Source organism: Symphodus melops (genome assembly GCF_947650265.1).
Source record: "Symphodus melops genome assembly, chromosome: 20".
NCBI classification, from domain to species: Eukaryota; Metazoa; Chordata; class Actinopteri; order Labriformes; family Labridae; genus Symphodus; species Symphodus melops.
Genome location: NC_136710.1, coordinates 18,678,960 through 18,706,205, shown reverse-complemented (window position 1 = coordinate 18,706,205; position 27,246 = coordinate 18,678,960). Strand labels below are relative to the sequence as shown.

At 40.7% G+C, this 27,246-nt stretch overlaps 1 protein-coding gene across 2 annotated transcripts in view; it reads left to right on the top strand.

Moving 5' to 3' along the window:
* Positions 1-27,246, top strand: part of LOC306841228 (equilibrative nucleoside transporter 2-like) — a 112,389-nt gene that overhangs the window by 70,818 nt on the left and 14,325 nt on the right. For both annotated transcript variants that reach the window (XM_079371007.1, XM_079371006.1), the window contains exon 2: positions 26,457-26,661. The gene's annotated coding sequence lies outside the window, so the exon portion shown is untranslated. The remainder of the gene's footprint in view (positions 1-26,456; positions 26,662-27,246) is intronic.

Sequence of the window (27,246 nt, the reverse complement as noted above, 5' to 3'; positions counted from 1 at the left end):
ACTGGCTGCCAGTCTGTCAGAGAACAGATTGTAAAATCCTGCTGCTGGTTTATAAAGCGCTGAATGGTTTAGGGCCAAAATACCTGAGTGACCTCCTGATAAACTACGAACCGTCCCGCGTGATGTTAGCGGTGAAACGCTCCTGACGGTCAGACGCTGAGTCAAATATCAAAGCCAGTGCTCCTCCACTCATCACCATCAACTTTAACTTTATTGTCTCACATAGGGAGAGATTTGTTCTGGGCTCTTCGACCACGCTGCAGCCATAAATAAGACAACAATCAACATGATTCAACGTGATTTTATAACTATGAACGTCATCAAATAGTTTGTGATAAGATTAAGAAGATATCAGGTTCTTTTCTTACTCTTATGAGACATCCAGATAATCAGTCAGTATGTTCTTCTTCTTCTCTCTAGTCTTGGACTCAAACAGCTTTTATACACGAGGGGAGGAGCCGGCCGTCCCGTCCATGTAAACACAGCTCTGACAACAACACAGCCAGCAGGACTCCAGCTTCTCCCTCACTGGAGACAGTCAGGACTCAGAGACACATTCACACAGGACAGACTGGACCTCTGCTGGATTTATGTGTAAAATGTTCTGCCTTTTAAATAACAGAGCAGAACGCCAAGGACAGATTATAATCCAGTGCCTATCTTTCTTATTTGTCAGTATTTAAAAGCTTCATGAAAAACACTCTGGACCTCTTACCAGCAGCTTATATCAGTCAAAAACAGTCAGCAGCGACGTGTGATGTTTACCTCCTATCATTTTTCCAATCAAATCAGTTTGGTTTTTAACTGCACGGGCAGGTTTCCAAACCGTGCTGTGATACCGGATTAGGCTCCTTCAGACTACCTGATAAAATCATAAACATACACCTCTAATCAACACCACAAACTCTCACAGAAATGTAACCGTTGTTGTAATCTGCTACATAGACTGTCGACATGTTTCAGGTCAGAGCATCAAAAAAAACACAGAGATATTTATGATATGTGAGGAGGCCTGTTTGAAGGTTGTGCACTCTGCTCTGGACTTTCCGTGTCATGATCGAGAATAACAGGAAGTGAGCCTCAACCACAAACCACCACACATGAAATCTTCACACTCAATGATGTGGTCTTTTTGCAGCCAGGGGTCTTGAACATGATATATATCTTGTTTGTGACATGTAGTGTTGAAAACATACGGTCGCTATTTCACGGACACACTTTTTAATTCTACCGGGTTTAGCTAAATGCTATATGTGATCGGAGGTGATCGTCCGTGGAGAAATGCCTCCTCAAAAATCTTCAGTATTAGCGCCTTGCAGAAAGGATGTGTGACACACACACACACACACACACACACACACACACACACAGGGACTCACAGGGACACACTCCAGCATCCTACCCACAATGCCCCAAAAGAGTACCAAAATTTCTCCATTATCTGATGATGCACATGGAGTGAGCTGCATCAACACTTTAGATTAGGGAACACCTATTAACCATTAATTACTTGCTTATTAGCATGCAAATCAGTAACATATTGGCTCTTAATTAGTCATTATTAAGTACTTATTAATTTCTTATTCTGCAATGGCCTTATTATACAACCAGTAAGCCATTAACTCAGAGTTGTGCCTCAGTAACCTCAGAATTATTGCTAATCAGTAATAAGTAAGGAAGTTGTTGTGTATGAATTACAATCTCAATATCCTTTCCTGGTAACACTTTATATTAAGGTACCCCTATGCACCATTATTAGCATGCACATTAGTAACATAGTGGCTCTTCTGGTGGAGTTATTGGATGATACCAACAGATAGCCTCTGCTATCATTGTGCACCATGGAAGCTTTTTTTGACATGTCAGCATGTTGTCATTTCTACTGGATAAATATGTTCCCTGTTTGTAATCCTTTGTGTTTTTGTTGGTTACTTCATCTGTGTCTCTTTTAAGGTCCGTCTTTTCCTGAACGTCCCTCAATGTCTCCTGCGTCTGTGTTTCCCTGATCTGTGTGTCTTTTATGGCCCCTCCCCTTAGATATATAGTCTCTGTTCCCTTCCTTCTGTGCCACTTTGTCTCGTCCTCCGTGTCAGCGTTGTTTTTTCTTCGTCTTGCCTTCTTTGATCGGACCTGTTTCTGGATAGATCGTCGTGCTTTCAGCCTCCTGATTCGGATCCCTCTGCTGATTGGATGGCCCGTGTGCCGACTTCTTGCCTGAATAAAGGAAACTGAACTTTGTCTCGTGTTTTTGAGTCTTGCGTTTGGGTCCATCATTTGGTTCAGTGTGACAGAACGAACTGGCACAGAGGGAAGGGAACACAGATATTATATATCTAAGGGGAGTGGCCATAATAGACAGGTGGATCAGATCAGGTAATCCCAGACACGGGAGACACTGAGGGACGCTCAGGAAAAGATGAACCTGAAAAGAACATTTTTATCCAGCAGACATGACACGCATCGGCTCTTTGTGCCCTTCATGGTTTGTATGAGTCACAGCTCCATTTTAATCTCACTGTTTCCTGCCGCCACTGTGACTCACATCTGCCCACTCGCACTTACACACCAAGACTTAAAAAAAAAGTCCTTAAAAAAACCTGATAATTATTTATGAATATTTACAAACATGTGTAAACAGTTTGAATGTGACTGTGCTGATGTCTAAATCATTCTCTTGATATTGTTTGTTGTTGGTGCAGGAAGGAAACAGTGATTTTAAAGTGAGGGAGTTGTCGTGGAAAGGGCAACCATCAACCCTGATTTTAGTCTTTATATTCTAATTAAAAATGAATGCATTTCTGCTAATTATCACAATAACCTGCAAACAAATAAACATCAAGTTTGAGGATTCACATTGCACCACCACAAACTTCACGCCATCATCCCTTTTAACTCTTTTCTTGAACCATAGTTGTTGAATTATGTGATTATTTAAGACTTCTTTAAAGCGTGTCCATGACTCAAATGATCAAGAACACAGCAGCTTTCACGTCTCACATCTGTTTTCAATGAGTCAACTCAAAACCAGTGTCAGAAAAAGGAAACACACACAGAGCCTTTTATTGATTACTGAAATAACTATTAGAAATCATTGAGGATTATTAACCATGCGTCAGCCTCAGCCGAGTGTCACAGTCAGTTAACATTACAGTGTTTTATTGCTTTATTCATTAAGATGGTGTCGACAGAAATGAGTCCAGAAAACTTGTAAAGCACAAAGTCCTGTCTGCGTCTGGCTGCAGTTCCACCTTCCTCCCTCCTCTCCCCGATGACGGCATCAAATTATAAATAAAAATAAAACGTTTCCGTATCTTGGCACCCAAACACTTTTCAAGCAAGTATCATAAGATAATAGTTTGATGGGGACGCTGATGACGCAGTGGCACGGTGCGTTTCATTATGTATTGAGGCCCAGTCCTCATGCGGGCGGCCCGGGTTCGTGTCCGGCCTGTGGTGGTCTCTCCTCACCTTCCTACCCTATCCACTGTCCTCCACTATAATAAAGGCTATAACACGCCCAAAATAAGTCTTTAAAAAAATAAAATAATAATAATAATAGTTTGATATGAAAAAGCTGGTTGAATGAGCCAATGCATCAATTATATTCATGCATTCATTTAAATTGAGCATCCTTTACATTTAAAAGCAGTGATCAGCCTCAAATACATTTTTAGAAATGATGTTGTTAAATCAATTTAAAGTTTTCTTCTGTTGTCTATTCTACATCGTCATATTCTGCTCCTCCTCCTCTTTCTTCTTCTTCTCTTTCTTCTTCTTCTTCTTCTCCTCCTTCTTCTTCTTCTTCTTCTTCTTCTTCTTCTTCTACTCTGTGTTCTATGGACAGTGTTTTTCTGGGATCTTCTGAAACATGAAGGATTTATCAGAGAGTATTGCACCATCTAGCTGTCACATTCAGTACTACAGTAAGGTGAGAGTTGTACTGTACCTGGCGTCTGCTGCTGAGCTTTGCTTGCCCACCTGTGGATGCAGCAGAAGGTAATGATGAGAGCCAGGAGAGGCAGACACCTCAGGACTTGAAGCCACGCCCCCTCACTGTAAGAACCTGAAAGTCAACCAATAGAGATTAAGATCCAAATTTGTCAACAATTTCCCTTCTTCTGGTTTGTCTAGTTCTAGGAACAGTCTGGACCGTGATCCCCACGGTCAGTCCATCGTCCCAGACCGGCAAGCTGACAACATCCTCTTCCATCATAATCATTATCTTAACATCCTCTCTTTGTACTGCATTTTTTAATTTTAGGCTTCAGAGAAATACAGAGATACAGAGAGCTTTGCATTAATTATGCATAAATGGGGGCGTGGCTAATATGGCTGACAGGTCAGCGAATCAGAGCCAATCGTTCGGCTTCATAACACCAGTGGGTGACGTCACTGAGACTACATCCATGTTTCATGTAGTCCACGTTTACTGCTGTGAACAAAGTGTGTTTGATCGATGAGGGTTGATGACCTACCATCAACTGTGACGTCATCTCTGTTTCCTTCATAGTCCAAATAGTCATAATGTCTGTAACTGTCTGTAACTGTGACGACAGTACCGTTTCCTTTAACCACATATAAACTTGGTATCTCCACTGTCAAATTGCAGATGTATCTTCCTGAATCGGCTCTTGTGATTTTCACAAAGGTGAAGTTGAAGCAGTCAGATCTTTTTTGCAGAGATCCTTGGGAATGACTGTTAATAAAAACCTCAGTTTTTAACTGTTTTTTATCTTTTATCCAGGAAACACTCGCTCTTAAAAACTCCCCTGTCCAGCAGCAGCTGATGGTCAGAGTCTCCCGCTCCATGACGAATGTTTCCATGTAAATAATGTGTTCAGTGTACGCTTAACGTTTAGCGCTTTCACTCCTGCACAAAACTGACGTTTTCAGGGTGAGCAGAATCAGTGAACACGGACAGTCACATCTGTCTTTATGTAATCTGTCGGTCAGTATGTTCTTCTCTGTTTTATATTGTTTAGAATCGGATTCTGTTGAACTATAATATTAAAAAAGTCAGATTTTTTTTTTTATTTTAGTGCCAAATAGTGGAGGCTGTTACTTCCCCTGGAGACTCCCACACGACAGGCAGAGTTTCCCGCAGTGTGAACAACCAGAAAAATCTACAGGAGTGTGTTTGAGAAAACGATATATACTGTAGTCTTAAAACTTTTGGCTTCATCAGATTCTATTTACTGACTAAAGACTCAGTATATGAACAGCTTCACATTATTACGAGGGAGTTTTATTAAAAATGATTCCTCCACTGGGTGTTTTATGTTTAATGATGAAAAGAAAAAGACTTTTCCTTTTACCTTGTTTCCTTCTCAGAGCGTAGAAACAGAAAAGAGTGAGGAGGAACAAAGGAGCGATTACAGCCAGAGAAATGATCACAAGAGTTTGGACGCCGTGAGGACCTTCAGTCACGTCCGCTGAGAAAAACATGAAACACAAAAAGGAAATCAGCATTCAAACGTGTCGCGCACAACAACAATAATTTAGTTTTTCAACTTACTGTTTCCTGCATATTTAGTTGAGACCTCTCTGTCTGTAACTGTGATGACAGTACCGTTTCCTTGAACCACATAAAAACTTGGTATCTCCACTGTCAAATTGCAGATGTATCTTCCTGAATCGGCTCTTGTGATATTTACAAAGGTGAAGTTGAAGCAGTCTGATCCTTGGGAATGACTCTTATTAAAAACCTCAGTTTTTAACTGTTTTTTATCTTTTATCCAGGAAACACTCGCTCTTAAAAACTCCCCTGTCCAGCAGCAGCTGATGGTCAGAGTCTCCCCCCCCATGACGAATGTTTCCATGTAAACAATGTGTTCAGTGTACGCTTAATTTAACGCTTTCACTCCTGCACAAAACTGACGTTTTCAGGGTGAGCAGAATCAGTGAACACGGACAGTCACATCTGTCTTTATGTAATCTGTCGGTCAGTATGTTCTTCTCTGTTTTATATTGTTTAGAATCGGATTCTGTTGAACTATAATATTAAAAAAGTCTGATTTTTTAATTTTAGTGCCAAATAGCGGAGGCTGTTACTTCACCTGGAGACTCCCACATGACAGGCAGAGTTTCCCGCAGTGTGAACAACCAGAAAAATCTACAGGAGTGTGTTTGAGAAAACGATATATACTGTAGTCTTAAAACATTTGGCTTCATCAGATTCTATTTACTGACTAAAGACTCAGTATATGAACAGCTTCACATTATTACGAGGGAGTTTTATTAAAAATGATTCCTCCACTGAGTGTTTTATGCTTAATGATGAAAAGAAAAAGACTTTTCCTTTTACCTTGTTTCCTTCGCAGAGCGTAGAAACAGAAAAGAGTGAGGAGGAACAAAGGAGCGATTACAGCCAGAGAAATGATCACAGGAGTTTGGACGCCGTGAGGACCTTCAGTCACGTCCACTGAGAAAAACATGAAACACAAAAAGGAAATCAGGATTCAAACGTGTCGTGCAAAACTAACACAACAACAATAATTTAGTTTTTTCAACTTACTGTTTAATTCATAGTCCAAAATGTCATAATCTCTGTCTGTAACTGTGATGACAGTACCCTTTCCTTGAACCACATATAAACTTGGTATCTCCACTGTCAAACTGCAGATGTATCTTCCTGAATCAGCTCTTGTGATATTCACAAAGGTGAAGTTGAAGCAGTCAGATCTTTTTGTCAGAGATCTTTGGGAAAGACTCTCATAAAAAACCTCAGTTTTTAACTGTTTTTTATCTTTCATCCAGAAAACTGTCCATCTTTGAATATTCCCTGTCCAGCAGCAGGTGATGGTCAGAGTGTCCCCCTCCATGACAAAAACATCTGGAGTCTGTGTCACAACAACGACGTCCGAAGAAACACCTGAAAAAACAGACAGACAGAAACATTATGCAGCTGCTCATCACCACAAAGCGCAGAAAAAACGTCAAAATCATCCAATAATGCATCATTTAACTTCTATCTTCTTTCGTCTGTTTATCAGACACATTTACTCAACTCAGTTAGTGTTGAATGGTTATTGATTGCATTTAATTTTTTAGCTTGTTTCAGTAGTAGTTGTGGCAAGTAGTTGTAGTTGTAACTTCTCCTGATTAAGGAACCAAATACACACACACACACACCCACACACACACACACACACACACACACACACACACATTAGACGCTAACCTAACTATTCATTCAACGCATAAATCCAAACCAACCTTTACTCTCTGGCCTTTAAAATAACTGCAATTTCAGTATCATAAACATATCCTTCTACTTCTGAATATTCTGCTTTTGCATGTTATAATTAATTTCCTTTAGTTGAATTTCGTTGGCTGTTCTCCGTTTGCTCTGACGATCGAGGCTCGTCTGGTTATAATCTGAGTTTCTGTCTTTTCTTCATCTGTCAAAGCGATTTGTAAACACCAGGTTATTATTGTTCTACTTATAAATCTCTGAACATGTAAATATTTATTGAAGATGTTAAACTCAGCTATCAGCCTGTGTTTGAGTCCTTTGAACAGAAACATTGACTTGGTAAAATTATACTGTAACAAACACTTTATAAGCTTATAATTTCACATTAAGGCGTTGTTTGCTTACCGTGAGTTGAGCAGACACATAGACTCAAAATTAGCAGACAGTTCAGGAGAGGCCTCATGTTTCACACTTCTGAATACGGAAACTGGTCTCTGTAATGCCAAGTCCCTCGCTGCAGGCACGCATCACAATCGTGCAACGGGTTTCTCACAAACGTCTTTGATTGTGAGAAACCCCACATGGCTTGTTCCCTCCCCTCGAGATTAGCAGGAAAGAAGTGGTTTAGTGGCTATAGTCAGGCTGCTATCACCTGAAGAACATATCAAGAATGAAAGGACTTCTGTCCCTGCAGGTCCTCAAAAAACGTGTCCATGCTTTTATCTTCAGTCGACTTGATAACTGCCTAAAACACCAGAACGCTGCAGAGTCCAGGAGACCAGGAAAGTGGATCCCATCAGTCCAGTTCGGAGGTCTTTACTCTGGCTGCCAGTCTGTCAGAGAACAGATTGTAAAATCCTGCTGCTGGTTTATAAAGCGCTGAATGGTTTAGGGCCAAAATACCTGAGTGACCTCCTGATAAACTACGAACCGTCCAGCGTGATGTTAGCGGTGAAACGCTCCTGATGGTCAGACGCTGAGTCAAATATCAAAGCCAGTGCTCCTCCACTCGTCACCATCAACTTTAACTTTATTGTCTCACATCGGGAGAGATTTGTTCTGGGCTCTTCGACCACGCTGCAGCCATAAATAAGACAACAATCAACATGATTAAACGTCATTTTATAACTATGAACGTCATCAAATAGTTTGTGATAAGATTAAGAAGATATCAGGTTCTTTTCTTACTCTTATGAGACATCCAGATAATCAGTCAGTATGTTCTTCTTCTTCTCTCTAGTCTTGGACTCAAACAGCTTTTATACACGAGGGGAGGAGCCGGCCGTCCCGTCCATGTAAACACAGCTCTGACAACAACACAGCCAGCAGGACTCCAGCTTCTCCCTCACTGGAGACAGTCAGGACTCAGAGACACATTCACACAGGACAGACTGGATCTCTGCTGGATTTATGTGTAAAATGTTCTGCCTTTTAAATAACAGAGCAGAACGCCAAGGACAGATTATAATCCAGTGCCTATCTTTCTTATTTGTCAGTATTTAAAAGCTTCATGAAAAACACTCTGGACCTCTTACCAGCAGCTTATATCAGTCAAAAACAGTCAGCAGCGACGTGTGATGTTTACCTCCTATCATTTTTCCAATCAGATCAGTTTGGTTTTTAACTGCGCGGGCAGGTTTCCAAACCGTGCCGTGATACCGGATTAGGCTCCTTCAGACTACCTGATAAAATCATAAACATACACCTCTAATCAACACCACAAACTCTCACAGAAATGTAACCGTCGTTGTAATCTGCTACATAGACTGTCGACATGTTTCAGGTCAGAGCATCAAAAAAAAACACAGAGATATTTATGATATGTGAGGAGGCCTGTTTGAAGGTTGTGCACTCTGCTCTGGACTTTCCGTGTCATGATCGAGAATAACAGGAAGTGAGCCTCAACCACAAACCACCACACATGAAATCTTCACACTCAATGATGTGGTCTTTTTGCAGCCAGGGGTCTTGAACATGATATATATCTTGTTTGTGACATGTAGTGTTGAAAACATACGGTCGCTATTTCACGGACACACTTTTTAATTCTACCGGGTTTAGCTAAATGCTATATGTGATCGGAGGTGATCGTCCGTGGAGAAATGCCTCCTCAAAAATCTTCAGTATTAGCGCCTTGCAGAAAGGATGTGTGACACACACACACACACACACACACACACACACACACACAGGGACTCACAGGGACACACTCCAGCATCCTACCCACAATGCCCCAAAAGAGTACCAAAATTTCTCCATTATCTGATGATGCACATGGAGTGAGCTGCATTAACACTTTAGATTAGGGAACACCTATTAACCATTAATTACTTGCTTATTAGCATGCAAATCAGTAACATATTGGCTCTTAATTAGTCATTATTAAGTACTTATTAATTTCTTATTCTGCAATGGCCTTATTATACAACCAGTAAGCCATTAACTCAGAGTTGTGCCTCAGTAACCTCAGAATTATTGCTCATCAGTAGTAAGTAAGGAAGTTGTTGTGTATGAATTACAATCTCAATATCCTTTCCTGGTAACACTTTATATTAAGGTACCCCTATGCACCATTATTAGCATGCACATTAGCAACATAGTGGCTCTTCTGGTGGAGTTATTGGATGATACCAACAGAGAGCCTCTGCTATCATTGTGCACCATGGAAGCATTTTTTGACATTTCAGCATATTGTCATTTCTACGGGATAAATATGTTCCCTGTTTGTTTGTGTTTTGTTGGTTACTTCATCTGTGTCTCTTTTAAGGTCCGTCTTTTCCTGAACGTCCCTCAATGTCTCCTGCGTCTGTGTTTACCTGATCTATGTGTCTTTTATGGCCCCTCCCCTTAGATATATAGTCTCTGTTCCCTTCCTTCTGTGCCACTTTGTCTCGTCCTCCGTGTCAGCGTTGTTTTTTCTTCGTTTTGCCTTCTTTGATCGGACCTGTTTCTGGATAGATCGTCGTGCTTTCAGCCTCCTGATTCGGATCCCTCTGCTGATTGGATCGCCCGTGTGCCGACTTCTTGCCTGAATAAAGGAAACTGAACTTTGTCTCGTGTTTTTGAGTCTTGCGTTTGGGTCCATCATTTGGTTCAGTGTGACAGAACGAACAGGCACAGAGGGAAGGGAACACAGATATTATATATCTAAGGGGAGTGGCCATAATAGACAGGCGGATCAGATCAGGTAATCCCAGACACGGGAGACACTGAGGGACGCTCAGGAAAAGATGAACCTGAAAAGAACATATTTATCCAGCAGACATGACACGCATCGGCTCTTTGTGCCCTTCATGGTTCGTATGAGTCACAGCTCAATTTTAACCTCACTGTTTCCTGCCGCCACTGTGACTCACTCGCACTTACACTCCAAGACTTAAAAAAAAAGTCCTTAAAAAAACCTGATAATTATTTATGAATATTTACAAACATGTGTAAACAGTTTGAATGTGACTGTGCTGATGTCTAAATCATTCTCTTGATATTGTTTGTTGTTGGTGCAGGAAGGAAACAGTGATTTTAAAAGTGAGGGAGTTGTCGGGGAGAGGGCAACCATCAACCCTGATTTTAGTCTTTATATTCTAATTAAAAATGAATGCATTTCTGCTAATTATCACAATAACCTGCAAACAAATAAACATCAAGTTTGAGGATTCACATTGCACCACCACAAACTTCACGCCATCATCCCTTTTAACTCTTTTCTCGAACCATAGTTGTTGAATTATGTGATTATTTAAGACTTCTTTAAAGCGTGTCCATGACTCAAATGATCAAGAACACAGCAGCTTTCACGTCTCACATCTGTTTTCAATGAGTCAACTCAAAACTAGTGTCAGAAAAAGGAAACACACAGAGCCTTTAATTGATTACTGAAATAACTATTAGAAATCATTGAGGATTATTAACCATGCGTCAGCCTCAGCCGAGTGTCACAGTCAGTTAACATTACAGTGTTTTATTGCTTTATTCATTAAGATGGTGTCGACAGAAATGAGTCCAGAAAACTTGTAAAGCACAAAGTCCTGTCTGCGTCTGGCTGCAGTTCCACCTTCCTCCCTCCTCTCCCCGATGACGGCATCAAATTATAAATAAAAATGAAACGTTTCCGTATCTTGGCACCCAAACACTTTTCAAGCAAGTATCATAAGATAATAGTTTGATGGGGACGCTGATGACGCAGTGGCACTGTGCTTTTCATTATGTATTGAGGCCCAGTCCTCATGCAGGTGGCCCGGGTTCGTGTCCGGCCTGTGGTGGTCTCTCCTCACCTTTCTACCCTATCCACTGTCCTCCACTATAATAAAGGCTATAACACGCCCAAAATAAGTCTTTAAAAAAATAAAAATAATAATAATAATAGTTTGATATGAAAAAGCTGGTTGAATGAGCCAATGCATCAATTATATTCATGCATTCATTTAAATAGAGCATCCTTTACATTTAAAAGCAGTGATCAGCCTCAAATACATTTTTAGAAATGATGTTGTTAAATCAATTTAAAGTTTTCTTCTGTTGTCTATTCTACATCGTCATATTCTGCTCCTCCTCCTCTTTCTTCTTCTTCTCCTTCTTCTTCTTCTTCTTCTTCTTCTTCTTCTTCTTCTTCTTCTTCTTCTTCTACTCTGTGTTCTGTGGACAGTGCTGTTCTGGGATCTTCTGAAACATGAAGGATTTATCAGAGAGTATTGCACCATCTAGCTGTCACATTCAGTACTACAGTAAGGTGAGAGTTGTACTGTACCTGGCGTCTGCTGCTGAGCTTTGCTTGCCCACCTGTGGATGCAGCAGAAGGTAATGATGAGAGCCAGGAGAGGCAGACACCTCAGGACTTGAAGCCACGCCCCCTCACTGTAAGAACCTGAAAGTCAACCAATAGAGATTAAGATCCAAATTTGTCAACAATTTCCCTTCTTCTGGTTTGTCTAGTTCTAGGAACAGTCTGGACCGTGATCCCCACGGTCAGTCCATCGTCCCAGACCGGCAAGCTGACAACATCCTCTTCCATCATCATCATTATCTTAACATCCTCTCTTTGTACTGCATTTTTTAATTTTAGGCTTCAGAGAAATACAGAGATACAGAGAGCTTTGCATTAATTATGCATAAATGGGGGCGTGGCTAATATGGCTGACAGGTCAGCGAATCAGAGCCAATCGTTCGGCTTCATAACACCAGTGGGTGACGTCACTGAGACTACATCCATGTTTCATGTAGTCCACGTTTACTGCTGTGAACAAAGTGTGTTTGATCGATGAGGGTTGATGACCTACCATCAACTGTGACGTCATCTCTGTTTCCTTCATAGTCCAAATATTGTCATAATGTCTGTAACTGTCTGTAACTGTGACGACAGTACCGTTTCCTTTAACCACATATAAACTTGGTATCTCCACTATCAAACTGCAGATGTATCTTCCTGAATCGGCTCTTGTGATTTTCACAAAGGTGAAGTTGAAGCAGTCAGATCTTTTTTGCAGAGATCCTTGGGAAGGACTCTTATTAAAAACCTCAGTTTTTAACTGTTTTTTATCTTTTATCCAGGAAACACTCGCTCTTAAAAACTCCCCTGTCCAGCAGCAGCTGATGGTCAGAGGCTCCCGCTCCATGACGAATGTTTCCATGTAAACAATGTGTTCAGTGTACGCTTAATTTAACGCTTTCACTCCTGCACAAAACTGACGTTTTCAGGGTGAGCAGAATCAGTGAACACGGACAGTCACATCTGTCTTTATGTCTGTCGGTCAGTATGTTCTTCTCTGTTTTATATTGTTTATAATCGGATTCTGTTGAACTATAATATTAAAAAAATCAGATTTTTTATTTTTTTATTTTAGTGCCAAATAGCGGAGGCTGTTACTTCCCCTGGAGACTCCCACACGACAGGCAGAGTTTCCCGCAGTGTGAACAACCAGAAAAATCTACTGGAGTGTGTTTGATAAAACGATATATACTGTAGTCTTAAAACATTTGGCTTCATCAGATTCTATTTACTGACTAAAGACTCAGTATATGAACAGCTTCACATTATTACGAGGGAGTTTTATTAAATATGATTCCTCCACTGAGTGTTTTATGTTTAATGATGAAAAGAAAAAGACTTTTCCTTTTACCTTGTTTCCTTCTCAGAGCGTAGAAACAGAAAAGAGTGAGGAGGAACAAAGGAGCGATTACAGCCAGAGAAATGATCACAGGAGTTGGGACGCCGTGAGGACCTTCAGTCACGTCTGTTGAGAAAAACATGAAACACAAAAAGGAAATCAGGATTCAAACGTGTCGTGCAAAACTAACACAACAACAATAATTTTGTTTTTCAACTTACTGTTTCCTGCATATTTAGTTGAGTCTTCTCTGTCTGTAACTGTGATTACAGTACCCTTTCCTTTAACCGCATATAAACTTGGTAACTCCACTGTCAAATTGCAGATGTATCTTCCTGAATCAGCTCTTGTGATTTTCACAAAGGTCAAGTTGAGGCAGTCAGATCTTTTTTGCAGAGATCCTTGGGAAGGACTCTCATAAAAAACCTCAGTTTTTAACTGTTTTATATCTTTCATCCAGGAAACTCTCGCTCTTAAAAACTTCCTTGTCCAGCAGCAGCTGATGGTCAGAGGCTCCCCCTCCATGACAGAAACTTCTGGAGTCTGTGTCACAACAACGGCGTCCGAAGAAACACCTGCAACACAGACAGACAGAAACATTATGCAGCTGCTCATCACCACAAAGCACAAAAAAAACGTCAAAATCATCCAATAATGCATCATTTAACTTCTATCTTCTTTCGTCTGTTTACCAGACACATTTACTCAACTCAGTTAGTGTTGAATGTTTATTGATTGCATTTAATGTTATCAAACTCTTTTAGCTTGTTTCAGTACTTTAGTACATTTTAGACTTTTCTAACATTGTAGAATTAACTTCTCCTGATTAAGGAAACAAATATTTAATTTATAGTCATTTCTCTGTGCGTTTATTCTTTGATTAACTTCTGAAGCTGTATTGCCTCTGATCTCCCCCCCCCCCCCCCCCCCCCCCCCCCCCCCCCCCACACGAGACGCTAACTTAACTATTCATTCAACGCATAAATCCAAACCAACCTTTACTCTCTGGCCTTTAAAATAACAGCAAATTCAGTATCATAAACATATCCTTCTACTTCTGAATATTCTGCTTTTGCATGTTATAATTAATCTTCGTTTAGTTGAATTTCGTTGGCTGTTCTCCGTTTGCTCTGACGATCGATGCTCGTCTGGTTATAATCTGAGTTTCTGTCTTTTCTTCATCTGTCAAAGCGATTTGTAAACACCAGGTTATTATTGTTCTACTTATATATCTCTGAACATATCAATATTTATTGAAGATGTTAAACTCAGCTATCAGCCTGTGTTTGAGTCCTTTGAACAGAAACATTGACTTGGTAAAATTATACTGTAACAAACACTTTATAAGCTTATTATTTCACATTAAGGCGTTGTTTGCTTACCGTGAGTTGAGCAGACACATAGACTCAAAATTAGCAGACAGTTCAAGAGAGGCCTCATGTTTCACACTTCTGAATACGGAAACTGGTCTCCAAGTCCCTCGCTGCAGGCACGTCTATCACAACGTATCACAGGGTTTCTCACAAACGTCTTTGATTGTGAGAAACCCCACATGGCTTGTTCCCTCCCCTCGAGATTAGCAGCAAAGAAGTGGTTTAGTGGCTATATTCAGGCTGCTATCACCTGAAGAACATATCAAGAATGAAAGGACTTCTGTCCCTGCAGGACCTCAAAAAACGTGTCCATGCTTTTATCTTCAGTCGACTTGATAACTGCCTAAAACACCAGAACGCTGCAGAGTCCAGGAGACCAGGAAAGTGGATCCCATCAGTCCAGTTCTGAGGTCTTTACTCTGGCTGCCAGTCTGTCAGAGAACAGGTTGTAAAATCCTGCTGCTGGTTTATAAAGCGCTGAATGGTTTAGGGCCAAAATACCTGAGTGACCTCCTGATAAACTACGAACCGTCCAGCGTGATGTTAGCGGTGAAACGCTCCTGATGGTCAGACGCTGAGTCAAATATCAAAGCCAGTGCTCCTCCACTCATCACCATCAACTTTAACTCTTTGTCTCACATAGGGAGAGATTTGTTCTGGGCTCTTCGACCACGCTGCAGCCATAAATAAGACAACAATCAACATGATTAAACGTGATTTTATAACTATGAACGTCATCAAATAGTTTGTGATAAGATTAAGAAGATATCAGGTTCTTTTCTTACTCTTATGAGACATCCAGATAATCAGTCAGTATGTTCTTCTTCTTCTCTCTAGTCTTTGACTCAAACAGCTTTTATACACGAGGGGAGGAGCCGGCCGTCCCGTCCATGTAAACACAGCTCTGACAACAACACAGCCAGCAGGACTCCAGCTTCTCCCTCACTGGAGACAGTCAGGACTCAGAGACACATTCACACAGGACAGACTGGATCTCTGCTGGATTTATGTGTAAAATGTTCTGCCTTTTAAATAACAGAGCAGAACGCCAAGGACAGATTATAATCCAGTGCCTATCTTTCTTATTTGTCAGTATTTAAAAGCTTCATGAAAAACACTCTGGACCTCTTACCAGCAGCTTATATTAGTCAAAAACAGTCAGCAGCGACGTGTGATGTTTACCTCCTATCATTTTTCCAATCAGATCAGTTTGGTTTTTAACTGCACGGGCAGGTTTCCAAACCGTGCCGTGATACCGGATTAGGCTCCTTCAGACTACCTGATAAAATCATAAACATACACCTCTAATCAACACCACAAACTCTCACAGAAATGTAACCGTTGTTGTAATCTGCTACATAGACTGTCGACATGTTTCAGGTCAGAGCATCAAAAAAAACACAGAGATATTTATGATATGTGAGGAGGCCTGTTTGAAGGTTGTGCACTCTGCTCTGGACTTTCCGAGAAAAACAGGAAGTGAGCCTCAACCACAAACCACCACACATGAAATCTTCACACTCAATGATGTGGTCTTTTTGCAGCCAGGGGTCTTGAACATGATATATATCCTATTTGTGACATGTAATGTTGAAAACATATGGTCACCATTTCACGGACACACTTTTTAATTCTACCGGGTTTAGCTAAATGCTATATGTGATCGGAGGTGATCGTCCGTGGAGAAATGCCTCCTCTAAAATCTTCAGTATTAGCGCCTTGCAGAGAGGATGTGTGACACGCAGACTCACACACACACACACACACACACACAGGGACTCACAGGAACACACTCCAGCATCCTACCCACAATGCCCCAAAAGAGTACCAAAAACTCTCCATTATCTGATGATGCACATGGAGTGAGCTGCATTAACACTTTAGATTAGGGAACACCTATTAACCATTAATTACTTGCTTATTATCATGCAAATCAGTAACATATTGGCTCTTAATTAGTCATTATTAAGTACATATTAATGTCTTATTCTGCAATGGCCTTATTATACAACCAGTAAGACATTAACTCAGAGTTGTGCCTCAGTAACCTCAGAATTATTGCTGATCAGTAGTAAGTAAGGAAGTTGTTGTGTATGAATTACAATCTCAATATCCTTTCCTGGTAACACTTTATATTAAGGTACCCCTATGCACCATTATTAGCATGCACATTAGTAACATAGTGGCTCTTCTGGTGGAGTTATTGGATGATACCAACAGAGAGCCTCTGCTATCATTGTGCACCATGGAAGCTTTTTTTGACATTTCAGCATATTGTAATTTCTACTGGATAAATATGTTCCCTGTTTGTAATCCTTTGTGTTTTTGTTGGTTACTTCATCTGTGTCTCTTTTAAGGTCCGTCTTTTCCTGAACGTCCCTCAATGTCTCCTGCGTCTGTGTTTCCCTGATCTATGTGTCTTTTATGGCCCCTCCCCTTTGATATATAGTCTCTGTTCCCTTCCTTCTGTGCCACTTTGTCTCGTCCTCCGTGTCAGCGTTGCTTTTTCTTCGTCTTGCCTTCTTTGATCGGACCTGTTTCTGGATAGATCGTCGTGCTTTCAGCCTCCTGATTCGGATCCCTCTGCCCGTGCTGATTGGATCGCCTTCTTGCCTGAATAAAGGAAACTGAACTTTGTCTCGTGTTTTTGAGTCTTGCGTTTGGGTCCATCATTTGGTTCAGTGTGACAGAACGAACAGGCACAGAGGGAAGGGAACACAGATATTATATATCTAAGGGGAGTGGCCATAATAGACAGGTGGATCAGATCAGGTAATCCCAGACACGGGAGACACTGAGGGACACTCAGGAAAAGATGAACCTGAAAAGAACATATTTATCCAGCAGACATGACACGCATCGGCTCTTTGTGCCCTTCATGGTTCGTATGAGTCACAGCTCAATTTTAATCTCACTGTTTCCTGCCGCCACTGTGACTCACTCGCACTTACACTCCAAGACTTAAAAAAAAACTCCTTAAAAAAACCTGATAATTATTTATGAATATTTACAAACATGTGTAAACAGTTGTGCTGATGTCTAAATCATTCTCTTGATATTGTTTGGTGTTGGTGCAGGAAGGAAACAGTGATTTTAAAAGTGAGGGAGTTGTCGGGGAGAGGGCAACCATCAACCCTGATTTTAGTCTTTATATTCTAATTAAAAATGAATGCATTTCTGCTAATTATCACAATAATATGCAAATATATTAACATCAGGTTTGAGGATTTACATTGCACCACCACAAACTTCACGCCATCATCCCTTTTAACTCTTTTCTTGAACCATAGTTGTTGAATTATGTGATTATTTAAGACTTCTTTAAAGCGTGTCCATGACTCAAATGATCAAGAACACAGCAGCTTTCACGTCTCACATCTGTTTTCAATGAGTCAACTCAAAACCAGTGTCAGAAAAAGGAAACACACACGGAGCCTTTTATTGATTCACTGAAATAACTATTAGAAATCATTGAGGATTATTAACCATGCGTCAGCCTCAGCCGAGTGTTACAGTCAGTTAACATTACAGTGTTTTATTGCTTTATTCATTAAGATGGTGTCGACAGAAATGAGTCCAGAAAACTTGTAAAGCACAAAGTCCTGTCTGCGTCTGGCTGCAGTTCCACCTTCCTCCCTCCTCTCCCCGATGACGGCATCAAATTATAAATAAAAATGAAATGTTTGCGTATCTTTGCACCCAAACACTTTTCAAACAAGTATCATAAGATAATAGTTTGATGGGGACGCCGATGACGCAGTGGCACGGTGCTTTTCATTATGTATTGAGGCCCAGTCCTGATGCGGGCGGCCCGGGTTCGTGTCTGGCCTGTGGTGGTCTCTCCTCACCTTCCTACCCTTTCCACTGTCCTCCACTATAATAAAGGCTATAACACGCCCAAAATAAAATAATAATAATAGTTTGATATGAAAAAGCTGGTTGAATGAGCCAATGCATCACTTATATTCATGCATTCATTTAAATAGAGCATCCTTTACATTTAAAAGCAGTGAACAGCCTCAAATACATTTTTAGAAATGACGTTGTTAAATCAATTTAAAGTTTTCTTCTGTTGTCTATTCTACATCGTCATATTCTGCTCCTCCTCCTCTTCTTCTTCTTCTTCTCCTTCTTCTTCTTCTTCTCCTTCTTCTTCTTCTTCTTCTTCTTCTTCTTCTTCTCCTTCTTCTTCTTCTCCTTCTTCTTCTTCTTCTTCTTCTTCTTCTCCTTCTTCTTCTCCTTCTTCTTCTTCTTCTTCTTCTTCTTCTCCTTCTCCTTCTTCTTCTTCTACGACTCTGTGTTCTATGGACAGTGCTGTTCTGGGATCTTCTGAAACATGAAGGATTTATCAGAGAGTATTGCACCATCTAGCTGTCACATTCAGTACTACAGTAAGGTGAGAGTTGTACTGTACCTGGCGTCTGTTGCTGAGCTTTGCTTGCCCACCTGTAGATGCAGCAGAAGGTAATGATGAGAGCCAGGAGAGGCAGACACCTCAGGACTTGAAGCCACGCCCCCTCACTGTAAGAACCTGAAAGTCAACCAATAGAGATTAAGATCCAAGTTTACATGTCAACAATTTCATCCAAAAATGGCAACTTTTTAGGCTGTTCATTTACACAACAACAGCGTTTCGTGTTTCCGAACAAAAAGCTTTTTAAAGAAATGGCTCCGTCACAGTGGACGAGTAAAGTGTAAAAACGCTGTTCTTTGGTTCCAGTCAATATAGATAGATAGATAGATAGATAGATAGATAGATAGATAGATAGATAGATAGATAGATAGATAGATAGATAGATAGATAGATAGATAGATAGATAGATAGATAGATACTTTATTGATCCCGAGGGAAATTCAAGGCATCCAGTAGCAGTATACAGACAGGCAGGACACAAGACATTAGTTACAATACACACCCGCTGCCCCCCCCCCCCCCCCCCCCCCAGCCCCTATGTGACTAAGAGTAAACATAATTACAAGTTAAACCTGTGCAGTTAGCATTAGCATTACACTTAAACTTATATAGCATAATGTACATAACCTGTGAGGAGAGAAAAACATGTGCTGGTTAAAAGAGACCTGTAAACAGTTAAAGAGCCTTAGAAACAAAGTGCTGACCTTCTAGAAACTAGTTCCATGTGCATGTACAGAGGTCTTTGAGGTAGTGCCAGAGGTGTGAGTACAGTCACTAAACAGTCAGTCAATGCAGGGATGCAGACTGGGCCATTAAAGTGCTCAGCAACATAAAGGAGCAGTGATTAGCATTAAGTGTCCGTGCATGAGAGCTTAAACTTATACTAGTGTGTATACTTTTTACATGTCCCGTCCTGCAGAGGATCAACAGCGTCTGTGTACGACTCCTCTTGTATATTTAGTGTTATTTAGTATATCCGTGTTTACCAGCCAATTAGACAGAGAAAGGAGGGTCATCCCTTTACCGTCTGAGAACAATCAGACGACTAAATATTGTTGATAAATCATTGATGTGAGTGTGTTTGATCGATGAGGGTTGATGACCTACCATCAACTGTGACGTCACCTCTGTTTCCTGTATAGTCAGATGATTCTTCTCTGTGTGTAACTGTGATGACAGTACCCTTTCCTTGAACCGCATATAGACTTGGTATCTCCACTGTCAAATTGCAGATGTATCTTCCTGAATCAGCTCTTGTGATTTTCACAAAGGTCAAGTAGAGGCAGTCAGATCTTTTTTGCAGAGATCCCTGGGAAGGACTCTTATTAAAAATCTCAGTTTTTAACAGTTTTTTGTCTTTTATCCAGGAAACACTCGCTCTGAAAAACTTCCTTGTCCAGCAGCAGCTGATGGTTAGAGGCTCCCGCTCCATGACGGAAACTTCTGGAGTCTGTATCACAACAACGGTGTCCGAAGAAACACCTGCAACACAGACAGACAGAAACATTATGCAGCTGCTCATCACCACAAAGCTCAGAAAGAACGTCAAAATCATCCAATAATGCCTCATTTAACTTCTATCTTCTTTCGTCTGTTTATCAGACACATTTACTCAACTCAGTTAGTGTTGAATGTTTATTGATTGCATTTAATTTTATCAAACTCTTTTAGCTTGTTTCAGTACTTTAGTACATTTTAGACTTTTCTATCATTGTAGAATTAACTTCTCCTGATTAAGGAACCAAATGTTTAATTTATAGTCATTTCTCTGTGCGTTTATTCTTTGATTAACTTCTGAAGCTGTATTGCTTTGACTTCAAAACCCTTTCATACTTATTGTTTCATCACCCCAGCCTGTGTTTGAGTTCTTTGAACAGAAACATTGACTTGGTGAAATTATACTCTAACAAACACTTTATAAGCTTATTATTTCACATTAAGGCGTTGTTTGCTTACCGTGAGTTGAGCAGGCACATAGACTCAAAATTAGCAGACAGTTCAAGAGAGGCCTCATGTTTCACACTTCTGAATACGGAAACTGGTCTCCAAGTCCCTCGCTGCAGGCACGTCTATCACAACGTATCACGGGGCTTCTCACAAACGTCTTTGATTGTGAGAAACCCCACATGGCTTGTTCCCTCCCCTCGAGATTAGCAGCAAAGAAGTGGTTTAGTGGCTATAGTCAGGCTGCTATCACCTGAAGAACATATCAAGAATGAAAGGACTTCTGTCCCTGCAGGACCTCAAAAAACGTGTCCATGCTTTTATCTTCAGTCGACTTGACAACTGCCTAAAACACCAGAACGCTGCAGAGTCCAGGAGACCAGGAAAGTGGATCCTGGACTTTCCGAGAAAAACAGGAAGTGAGCCTCAGCCACAAACCACCACACATGAAATCTTCACACTCAATGATGTGGTCTTTTTGCAGCCAGGGGTCTTGAACATGATATATATCCTGTTTGTGACATGTAGTGTTGAAAACATACGGTCGCCATTTCACAGACACACATTTTAATTCTACCGGGTTTAGCTAAATGCTATATGTGATCGGAGGTGATCGTCCGTGGAGAAATGCCTCCTCTAAAATCTTCAGTATTAGCGCCTTGCAGAGAGGATGTGTGACACGCAGACTCACACACACACACACACACACACACACACACACACACACACACTCACACAGGGACTCACAGGGACACACAGTAGTAAGTAAGGAAGTTGTTGTGTATGAATTACAATCTCAATATCCTTTCCTGGTAACACTTTATATTAAGGTACCCCTATGCACCATTATTAGCATGCACATTAGTAACATAGTGGCTCTTCTGGTGGAGTTATTGGATGATACCAACAGAGAGCCTCTGCTATCATTGTGCACCATGGAAGCTTTTTTTGACATGTCAGCATGTTGTCATTTCTACTGGATAAATATGTTCCCTGTTTGTAATCCTTTGTGTTTTTGTTGGTTACTTCATCTGTGTCTCTTTTAAGGTCCGTCTTTTCCTGAACGTCCCTCAATGTCTCCTGCGTCTGTGTTTACCTGATCTGTGTGTCTTTTATGGCCCTCCCCTTAGATATATAGTCTCTGTTCCCTTCCTTCTGTGCCACTTTGTCTCGTCCTCCGTGTCAGCGTTGTTTTTTCTTCGTCTTGCCTTCTTTGATCGGACCTGTTTCTGGATAGATCGTCGTGCTTTCAGCCTCCTGATTCGGATCCCTCTGCCCGTGCTGATTGGATCGCCTTCTTGCCTGAATAAAGGAAACTGAACTTTGTCTCGTGTTTTTGAGTCTTGCGTTTGGGTCCATCATTTGGTTCAGTGTGACAGAACGAACTGGCACAGAGGGAAGGGAACACAGATATTATATATCTAAGGGGAGTGGCCATAATAGACAGGCGGATCAGATCAGGTAATCCCAGACACGGGAGACACTGAGGGACACTCAGGAAAAGATGAACCTGAAAAGAACATTTTTATCCAGCAGACATGACACGCATCGGCTCTTTGTGCCCTTCATGGTTCGTATGAGTCACAGCTCAATTTTAATCTCACTGTTTCCTGCCGCCACTGTGACTCACATCTGCCCACTCGCACAAGACTTTTTAGTCCACACACTTTCAGATGTTCAAAAAAGAAGCTGTTTGTGATGAAAGTTATTAGTGAGCAGATTGGAGGCACAGAAGAAGTCGAAGAAGAAAAGGCGTAAGAAAGTGACAATCCGATCTCTAACTAACTTTGCACCTGTGTAAGGTACAACCTCCATATTTCAGGATACTCAGAAATGGACTCAGACCAACTGCACATAAGCTTATTATTACGTCTAACAGTGTATGATTATAGCTTACTAAATCATTAAATTCCACTGCTATGTTCAGTCCCACTGTACTCACAACTTTCCACAAACTCTTCTCATATCGCATGCTCGTTACGCTGACTTCAGAAATCAGTTTTTCATAACTCACACAGTCAATAAAAATCTGCTCAAGAGTGATTTTTTTTTTTCGTTATGGACACTTTTTTTTCAGCTGGTAGGGTCAGGTCGTTTCTTAACCTGAAGGTCGGGGGTTCGATCCCGGGCTCGGGGGGTTTGATCCCGGGTTTGATCCCGGGCTCCTGTCATTACATGAACCCCAAGTTGCTCCCGCTGCGTGGGCAACGTGTCAAAGTGTCTGAATGGGATTAGCAGCTTCCACAACTTGGACAGTCACCAAACATTCATGGATGTTTTGTCTTATTTTGATAGTTTTCCCGTTAAAGCAAAACAACAGAAGAAACAGCAGAGCCCAAACTCGAGGAGACTGCAGCGCTGAATTTAGTCACAAAGCGTTGTCTCTTAGAGACACACATTACAGGAACACATTACTATCACTATCTATATTCCTTAAAATATAACTCAAACATTATTCTGCTCATCCTGCACTTTTAATTAACTCGTTGTTTTCCGTTATTTCGTATGTGACAACTGTGTCCAATTTGTTTATAAAGCTATCTGTGAGTAATTTTGAATGTCCATGCATTAAAGCTATATGCTAATGTATTGATGAACTGTCTTTACTCCATTCATCTGGACCGCTTTTCCCGGTCAGGGTCACATGGGGCGACTGGGGTAAACCCTGGACTGTCAGCTGGCCAATCACAGGGCAGACAGACAACCAGCGCTGTCCTAATGATAGTTTGAATTTCTGTGAATACGTTCAGTTTGGTTACACTGTGTCGAGGTGACTTTGCTGTTAGCAGACTACGATCTATTCTGAGAAGCTTTGACCATCTTTGAAGAGAAGCATGTCGGAGGTATTCCAAAAGTATAATGAATGGCCTCAGTTGACAGTAGAATGAGGAACTGTTCTTCAAATAGAGGTTTGACATTCAAAGAGTAAAGATGATGTGATTCTCCAGACCATGTATAGAAATATCCAAAGTGTTGTACTGTATATAATGGCTCCAGACTGATCATTAAATCTTTCAGCCTGCACAGAGTCTCAGTGTTGTCTGTTAGATCAGAACCACGGCTGTGATATGCTGCGTTAATATTATCCAGTCTGTTGATAGAGTCAGCTTTAGGGACATTTATATTATTCAACCCATCACCTAATTCAATAAAAACATTGTTGTTTTAAAGAATCAAGGTGTGAATGTGTAGTTCAGGTGAAACCAGCATGAAGATGTGGCCTACGTGGTTTTATGTGCATCCTCCATAAACGCTCTTATTATGGTGGTTTATTTGTCTGCAGCATTTATCACTATAATCTGTTCACACATGACATGCCGCTGTGGCTCAGTAGGTTGAGCCGCTTCAGCTCTCCCTCAACTGGAAGGTCGGGGGTTCGATCGCCAGCATCTGCTGCCACATGTACGATGTGTCCTCGGGCAAGACTCTTAACCGCAAGTGAATGGGATTAGTTACTTTGGATGGTCACTTTAAATAGCAACCACTGACTTCAGTGTGTGACTGGGAAGGTGCCACATGCGGTGTAAAAGTTCAGAAGAAGGTCAGAGGCAAATAAACAGGCTAAAGAAGTTATATGTTATTATCTTGATCCTATACATGCAGAGGACACAGAAAACATTATGGGATGTGTAGCACCTGTTTGATTGTAATTAAATCACAGCAGCTAAAGCACAGCTGTAATTGCTCACAATAATTGATGATGGTGTGTTTTATACTTAAAATGTTTCTCAGGTATTTTTAGCCTTTGGCTGTATTCTTTTGAACATACTTTGGATTTGGCTAATGAGGGGAAAATAAGGTTTTTTGGAGTCGCTCCAGTAGATTACCTCAGCCGAACTGTGAACCAGCTCATGTTAGCAGAGTAATCCTTGAGTGAAAATGCAGCCGTTCAAAGTGCGTCCATTAAAAGTGCTTTTTTCCCCGACTAACATGTTCAGATTTTTGTCTGAAGTGTCTGAGAACATCGCAGAAAGGATCCCTACTGAGGAAGACCTTCTGTTAAGGTAAGAAACTCTTCTTTTTTTACAATTTAGAAAAAGCAGCTGTTGCGTCACTCTCTTCAACTCCACCAGGCTCCATTGATAAAATCCAGGATTTTAACCTGGCAGGACATGAGAGTTTTGCATCATCGATCTGTTTGTTTGTTGGCAACTTTCAGACTCTAATGTTTTAAATAGTTGATATCAGTGCAAGCTTATATTTATATTTGTACAAACAAATAGCCGCAGCTATCTAGGCTTAGAACAAAATGACTCTGGGTGTATCTGAGATTAAAGGGGGTGCAGATACAGCGACCGACAACAGCAATGGAAAATAGTTCAGGTGCTGCATGTGGTTCCAGGTGAACAGCAGGTCACGTGTATCTGTCATGACCATCAGATCATGGATGTTATAAACAGGATCAGAGTCAGTGTTGTCATTGTTTTTTTTGTTTTTTTTGCATCCATTCAGTTAAGCGTGCAGTGGATCGTAGTCCTGAATATAGCACCAAAATAGATCACAATAAACCTGTCCCTTTAGAGGGTAATTGTTTTGAAATATTCACATGTGTAAATATAAATTATTTCTATCTGACAGATGTTTCCCCCCACGAATGTGCGTATTGTTTTGTTCCTCAGTGTTGAGACAGTTTTCAGTGTTTGACAGGAAGAGTTCAGTTTCTCAGTTGAACAGCAGATGGCGCACTACACCAGAAATTCAGTGGCAGTGTGTGAATGTCCTTTATAAAACATACTAATTTCTCCCACTTTAAAAACAAATATATAACCTATTATAACACTCTCTACTACTTAGTGTAACAAGTAATGATATTAAATCCTGAAATGAACATTAAACTATGCATTTTGTGAAGTTACTTTGACATAGTTTCATAAATAAGGAGTAAGGAATAAGAAGTATCCTATCACGACCCTGAAAATACTACTGCAAGAAAAAATGGCGGAGGAAATGGTTTTAAGGTTTACCCTTTCATTATTTTCCTCATTCTTTTAAAGGTCTTTTTTAATGAAAGATAATAATAGAAAAAAGTTTTTACTGTACAGGGCAATATTTTTTCTTTTCTTTCCCCCACCCTTCACAAAAACACTCACACATGCCACAAACATCCAAACATGAGTCAAGCCTAAAACTAGACAAACAACCACAACTGCACCTAAAAGTCACATTCTGTCACAGGAGACAGGATGCAGTAACACACCCTAAACCTCCCCCCCACCCCCATCAAAACAGTTTTTATTTATTTATTACAGTTTTACTGTTGTAAACATGGTTGCCATGGCACCTGCTGTCAAAAAACCCGCCAAGAAGAAAGCGCGCGCTGGGAGGGGGGGCAAGGGGGCGGGGCTAATAGACTAATATGCCGTTTTTTTAAACAGACAGCGGAAGTGCAGCTCTTCTGTTTTCAGCAGCAGCGCGAGCGCGAGCACGAGCTCACCTCATCAAGCTGCTTTGTAAACTACCGTAGCCGTTTGGTACGTTACCGCCACGTGCAGGCCTATGGACGACGAATTGACATCAACATCTACACTTTATATGTTTGAGCCTTTTTATTTGGCTTCACACACACTTAAATTAAACCTTTGGATCATTATGAAAGCACAGTGACGACGGGACCGACGGTTTTTCTCTCCCAAGGTGAGTCCTGTCATTTTAAGCTAGCTCGGAGGAGGAGGGGATGCTGACAGGTCGTGTTTAATGTTTGTTATGTCCTTTTTAAATGAATACGTGTAAGTGTTTTTGACTGGGTGTTGAACGATGAAACGGCTCAGGGTTAAGCCCAGTGACGTTATAACGCCACGCTTCATTTATTTTGTCTTTAAAATACGTTTTTCAGTGTTTAAGTTTGCGTATTTACAGACTAGAACAGCTGCTATATAATGCCCCAGGATTAATTAACATATTTATCTCTCGATAATGAGTTTTTAAAAACACATTTTCCTCTCTTAATAAGGTCTTATTGAGTATTATTAGCTTTGAGTGGGTGTAAACTCTAAAATTAGAGACCATAACACTGTAATGTTGATTCGTCATGTACATCTCAATAGATGGCTTTAGTATAGTTTCTTATTTATTTCTCTTGTCACTCTTATCTTAATTGATTAATTATTGATTAAATATATTTTTTGAACAATTTGTTTATTTATCTTAACACTTCTTTTTTCTTTTTTTTATTATTTAATAAATCCGTCTTTTATCTGCTCACCGACTCTGTTCTCTTGT